This window comes from Oncorhynchus kisutch, linkage group LG5 (genome assembly GCF_002021735.2).
Source record: "Oncorhynchus kisutch isolate 150728-3 linkage group LG5, Okis_V2, whole genome shotgun sequence".
Taxonomy (NCBI): domain Eukaryota; kingdom Metazoa; phylum Chordata; class Actinopteri; order Salmoniformes; family Salmonidae; genus Oncorhynchus; species Oncorhynchus kisutch.
This window is the reverse complement of record NC_034178.2, coordinates 23,360,820-23,367,340: the sequence shown is the minus strand read 5'-3', so window position 1 is coordinate 23,367,340 and position 6,521 is coordinate 23,360,820.

Here is a 6,521-nt window from a genome sequence, read left to right as displayed (position 1 = left end):
TCACTGCAACACAGGGGAGGAGTAGCACAAGGAGAGCAGTTCCTTCATGGCGGGAGCCCCAGAGAGGAGCTGCAGCCCTCAGCCTCTGGCAGGCTCTTGTTTCAGGTGGCCAGGCGGGGGCGACATCTTGGAGCCACAGTAAGAATGCCTTATAAGAAATTGGTTCTGTCTATAGTAAATGACTGAGGAAACTATTTATTTATTGAAATCAATGCAGTTATGATATTTTATTAGTAATATTGTAGGCTGGAATTTGAAGTTATTAGGAACCCCATTAACTGATGTCATGATGCCAGCTAATCTTGTTGGGGTCCAACACATCAATAAAAATGCTTACATTTTACATTGAAGACATTACAAATGTTAACAAATACATATTACAGACACAAGATGGCGTAGCAGTAGGTCGTCCTGTCGTGTCCCTGTATATATAGTTTATTTTTCGTTTTTTACATATTTTCTCCACATATCTCTTTGAAAACATTTTGCTAAACCCTAAGCTTCCAAATACTCTCCTGCAACCCGACTCACCCAATGTAGCTATTTTTCCTAAAGTATTTATATTTACTTCGGGACCCCTCAACTGAAGCTAGCCAGCTAACCAGCGGGTATGCTAGCGGTCTCCAGCTAACCGGTCATCAGCTAACCTGTAGTTCGGAAAGCTCTCGCCTGTTCGTACAACGCGACGTTAACCAGAGCACAACGGACCTATTTATTTTTCATCCCCGGATTCCCACCGCAAACGGAACATCTTTCAGCTGGAATTTTCAGCAACTAGCTATCTAGCTAAACCGCAACCTCGGATTACTCCTGGCTAGCGTTTCCACCCACTTAGCTTGAAGCTAGCCCGGCCGTAGCACCTGTGCTACTCCTGAGCTACAATACCCGGGCCCACGACCGGTCTACCGATGTCATCGCATGAAGAGGAATAAACAGACTCAACCCATCGCGACGTCCCCCAAAGGCTAACTCTCTAGCCCTCGCTATCTCCCTGCTTGCTAATTCGGCCTGCTAACTGCTAGCTTGTCCAGCTCCGGCCCGCTAACTGCTACCTTGTCTAGCCCTGGCCTACAAACTGTTAGCTTGTTAGCACAGGCCTGCTAACCGCCTGAATCGCCGCGTCTCAAACGCTCACCGGACCCATATTTACTTTCTATCTCTTTTGACTTTTAATTTGTTTATACCTTCCGGAAACCTGCCTCACCCAATGTGATACGGAATCGCTATTATTTTTTATTTATTTTTAGAACACACTCAAGAACCTCCAGAAGCTAACCAGCTAACTAGCTACAAGCTATTTAGTCATTGTTCGTTTTTTTTAACCTGGATAACACTCGCCAGGCCAGCTTCCCTGCCCCATCCACCGCTGCCCCCTGGACACGGATCTCTTGGCTACATAGCTGATGCACGCTGGACTGTCCATTAATCACGGTACTCCATTCTGCTTGTTTGTTCTATCTGTTGGCCCCGTTGCCTAGTCTACGCCATTTTACCTGCTGTTGTTGTGCTAGCTGATTAGCTGTTGTCTCACCTACTGTTTTAGCTAGCTTTCCCAATTCAACACCTGTGATTACTGTATGCCTCGCTGTATGTCTCTCTCAAATGTCAATATGCCTTGTATACTGTTGTTCAGGTTAGTTATCATTGTTTTAGTTCACAATGGAGCCCCTAGTTCCACTCTTCACGCCCCTGATAACTCCTTTGCCCCACCTCCCACACATGCGGTGACCTCACCCATTACTACCAGCATGTCCAGAGATACAACCTCCCTCATCATCACCCAGTGCCTGGGCTTACCTCCGCTGTACCCGCACCCCACCATACCCCTGTCTGCGCATTATGCCCTGAATATATTCTACCATGCCCAGAAACCTGCTCCTCTTATTCTCTGTCCCCAACGCTCTAGGCGACCAGTTTTGATAGCCTTTAGCCGCACCCTCATACTACTCCTTCTCTGTTCCGCGGGTGATGTGGAGATAAACCCAGGCCCTGCATGTCCCCAGGCACCCTCATTTGTTGACTTCTGTGATCGAAAAAGCCTTGGTTTCATGCATGTCAACATCAGAAGCCTCCTCCCTAAGTTTGTTTTACTCACTGCTTTAGCACACTCTGCTAACCCTGATGTCCTTGCTGTGTCTGAATCCTGGCTCAGGAAGGCCACCAACAATTCAGAGATTTCCATACCCAACTATAACATCTTCCGTCAAGATAGAACTGCCAAAGGGGGCGGAGTTGCAGTTTACTGCAGAGAGAGCCTGCAAAGTAATGTCATACTTTCCAGGTCCATACCCAAACAGTTCGAACTACTAATTTTGAAAATTACTCTCTCCAGAAATAAGTCTCTCACGGTTGTCGCCTGCTACCAACCCCCCTCAGCTCCCAGCTGTGCCCTGGACACCATTTGTGAATTGATCGCCCCCCATCTAGCTTCAGAGTTTGTTCTGTTAGGTGACCTAAACTGGGATATGCTTAACACCTCGCCAGTCCTACAATCTAAGCTAGATGCCCTCAATCTCACACAAATCATCAAGGAACCCACCAGGTACAACCCTAACTCTGTAAACAAGGGCACCCTCATAGACGTCATCCTGACCAACTGGCCCTCCAAATACACCTCCGCTGTCTTCAACCAGGATCTCAGCGATCACTGCCTCATTGCCTGTATCCGCTACGGAGCCGCAGTCAAACGACCACCCCTCATCACTGTCAAACGCTCCCTAAAACACTTCTGTGAGCAGGCCTTTCTAATCGACCTGGCCCGGGTATCCTGGAAGGACATCGACCTCATCCCGTCAGTTGAGGATGCCTGGTCATTCTTTAAAAGTAACTTCCTCACCATTTTAGATAAGCATGCTCCGTTCAAAAAATGCAGAACTAAGAACAGATACAGCCCTTGGTTCACCCCAGACCTGACTGCCCTCGACCAGCACAAAAACATCCTGTGGCGGACTGCAATAGCATCGAATAGTCCCCGTGATATGCAACTGTTCAGGGAAGTCCGGAACCAATACACGCAGTCAGTCAGGAAAGCTAAGGCCAGCTTCTTCAGGCAGAAGTTTGCATCCTGTAGCTCCAACTCCAAAAAGTTCTGGGACACCGTGAAGTCCATGGAGAACAAGAGCACCTCCTCCCAGCTGCCCACTGCACTGAGGCTAGGTAACACGGTCACCACTGATAAATCCATGATTATCGAAAACTTCAATAAGCATTTCTCAACGGCTGGCCATGCCTTCCGCCTGGCTACTTCAACCTCGGCCAACAGCTCCGCCCCCCCCCGCAGCTCCTCGCCCAAGCCTCTCCAGGTTCTCCTTTAACCAAATCCAGATAGCAGATGTTCTGAAAGAGCTGCAAAACCTGGACCCGTACAAATGAGCTGGGCTTGACAATCTGGACCCTCTATTTCTGAAACTATCTGCCACCATTGTCGCAACCCCTATTACCAGCCTGTTCAACCTCTCTTTCATATCGTCTGAGATCCCCAAGGATTGGAAAGCTGCCGCAGTCATCCCCCTCTTCAAAGGGGGAGACACCCTGGACCCAAACTGTTACAGACCTATATCCATCCTGCCCTGCCTATCTAAGGTCTTCGAAAGCCAAGTCAACAAACAGGTCACTGACCATCTCGAATCCCACCGCACCTTCTCCGCTGTGCAATCTGGTTTCCGAGCCGGTCACGGGTACACCTCAGCCACACTCAAGGTACTCAACGATATCATAACCGCCATCGATAAAAGACAGTACTGTGCAGCCGTCTTCATCGACCTTGCCAAGGCTTTCGACTCTGTCAATCACCATATTCTTATCGGCAGACTCAGGAGCCTCGGTTTTTCGGATGACTGCCTTGCCTGGTTCACCAATTACTTTGCAGACAGAGTTCAGTGCGTCAAATCGGAGGGCATGCTGTCTGGTCCTCTGGCAGTGTCTATGGGGGTGCCACAGGGTTCAATTCTCGGGCCGACTCTTTTCTCTGTGTATATCAATGATGTTGCTCTTGCTGCGGGCGATTCCCTGATCCACCTCTACGCAGACGACACCATTCTATATACCTTCGGCCCGTCTTTGGACACTGTGCTATCTAACCTCCAAACAAGCTTCAATGCCATACAACACTCCTTCCGTGGCCACCAACTGCTCTTAAACGCTAGTAAAACCAAATGCATGCTTTTCAACCGGTCGCTGCCTGCACCCGCATGCCCGACTAGCATCACCACCCTGGATGGTTCCGACCTAGAATATGTGGACGTCTATAAGTACCTAGGTGTCTGGCTAGACTGCAAACTCTCCTTCCAGACTCATATCAAACATCTCCAATCGAAAATCAAATCAAGAGTCGGCTTTCTATTCCGCAACAAAGCCTCCTTCACTCACGCCGCCAAGCTTACCCTAGTAAAACTGACTATCCTACCGATCCTCGACTTCGGCGATGTCATCTACAAAATGGCTTCCAACACTCTACTCAGCAAACTGGATGCAGTCTAACACAGTGCCATCCGTTTCGTCACTAAAGCACCTTATACCACCCACCAGTGCGACTTGTATGCTCTAGTCGGCTGGCCCTCGCTACATATTCGTCGCCAGACCCACTGGCTCCAGGTCATCTACAAGTCCATGCTAGGTAAAGCTCCGCCTTATCTCAGCTCACTGGTCACGATGGCAACACCCATCTGTAGCACGCGCTCCAGCAGGTGTATCTCACTGATCATCCCTAAAGCCAACACCTCATTTGGCCGCCTTTCGTTCCAGTACTCTGCTGCCTGTGACTGGAACGAATTGCAAAAATCGCTGAAGTTGGAGAATTTTATCTCCCTCACCAACTTCAAACATCAGCTATCTGAGCGGCAAACCGATCGCTGCAGCTGTACATAGTCTATTGGTAAATAGCCCACCCTTTCTCACCTACCTCATCCCCATACTGTTTTTATTTATTTACTTTTCTGCTCTTTTGCACACCAATATCTCTACCTGTACATGACCATCTGATCATTCATCACTCCAGTGTTAATCTGCAAAATTGTAATTATTTGCCTACCTCCTCATGCCTTTTGCACACATTGTATATAGACTCCCCCTTTGGTTTCTACTGTGTTATTGACTTGTTAATTGTTTACTCCATGTGTAACTTTTTGTTGTCTGCTCACACTGCTATGCTTTATCTTGGCCAGGTCGCAGTTGCAAATGAGAACTTGTTCTCAACTAGCCTACCTGGTTAAATAAAGGTGAAAAAAAAAAAAAAAATACCTGACAGGTAACAAACACATTTAACATTTAAACCTAAGCATTAGGTGTTTTCTTGTAGGTGAATTAACTTGTTGTAGGCTGGGATGAGCCTCTGGTGTCCAAGGAGATACAGGGCCAATTGTAACCATCGAAAGCCACCAGATTATCACCAGCTGATCTCTTAAACCATCAATATGCTCTAAAATCTCCTGCACAGTTGATCTCGTTTGCCACCAACATTTGCCAGCAATTTACCACTCTCTAATGTGGATGTTGAGGTTATCTTTTCGTCTTGATTGCAGCAACATTTTTCCAGACTATTTCGTCCTCTGGTTGGTATTATCATCAAAAGATCTAAGTCATACTTTATGAGCAGACTACAGGCGATTTATCTGTTTGACAATCATTCCGAACAACCCGAATAAAGTATTTCCTCGTTTACCATGGCAAATCTACTGTGGAAATTTACCAGACACGTATGAATGGAAAACTGTTTATGGTGTAGCCAACTCTTATTATTTTATGAAATACAGGACAACTACTTCTATACTTATACTCCAGTAAGTATTTTTACATTCACCAGCCTTGCAGTTTCCAATGCTCCGGATAGGTTGATATTTCATTGGGGGCAGGAGAAGAGCACAACGCCTCTCCCGTTTAAACCTAGATAGTTTGTGTGTCTATTGATATGTAGGCTACATGTGCCTTTTTAAAATTTATGTAGTTCTGTCCTTGAGCTGTTCTTGTATATTAATGTTTTGTATTATTTCATGTTTTGTGGACCCCAGAAAGAGTAGCTGCTGCTTTCGCAACAGCTAACGGGGATCCTAATAAAATACCAGGTACTGGTATCTCAATGACTTGACACATTAACAATGACTGTATTCAGTACACCGATTCTGTTGCAAAATGTTTCTTAACCCAGAAGCAAACGGAATGAAACGGCGAGGGATCTACCGGAATTTTTCCATTAGAAACTTGTTTTAGTTTGGACTAATGATTACACCCCAGGGGCCTATTTTATAAACCGTGCATACTTACAACATACACCCCAAAATGTGTGTGTGCCAAAAGTTGGCATTTATAAAAAAAAAAAAAAGATGTACTCAGCTCCCCGCAAACTTTAGACCATGCGTACGCACATCTAGCCTCGCACGAACCATTCTGATCTAGCGAGCTAACATTGTTTCGTTGCACGGATACAGTTTGGCTGATGCGCAAACCATGTATATACACGGCGAGCTGTGACCAATGATTTATATATACAGCATTGACTGTGACTCACTGTTCTGAGGTGCGCTCAG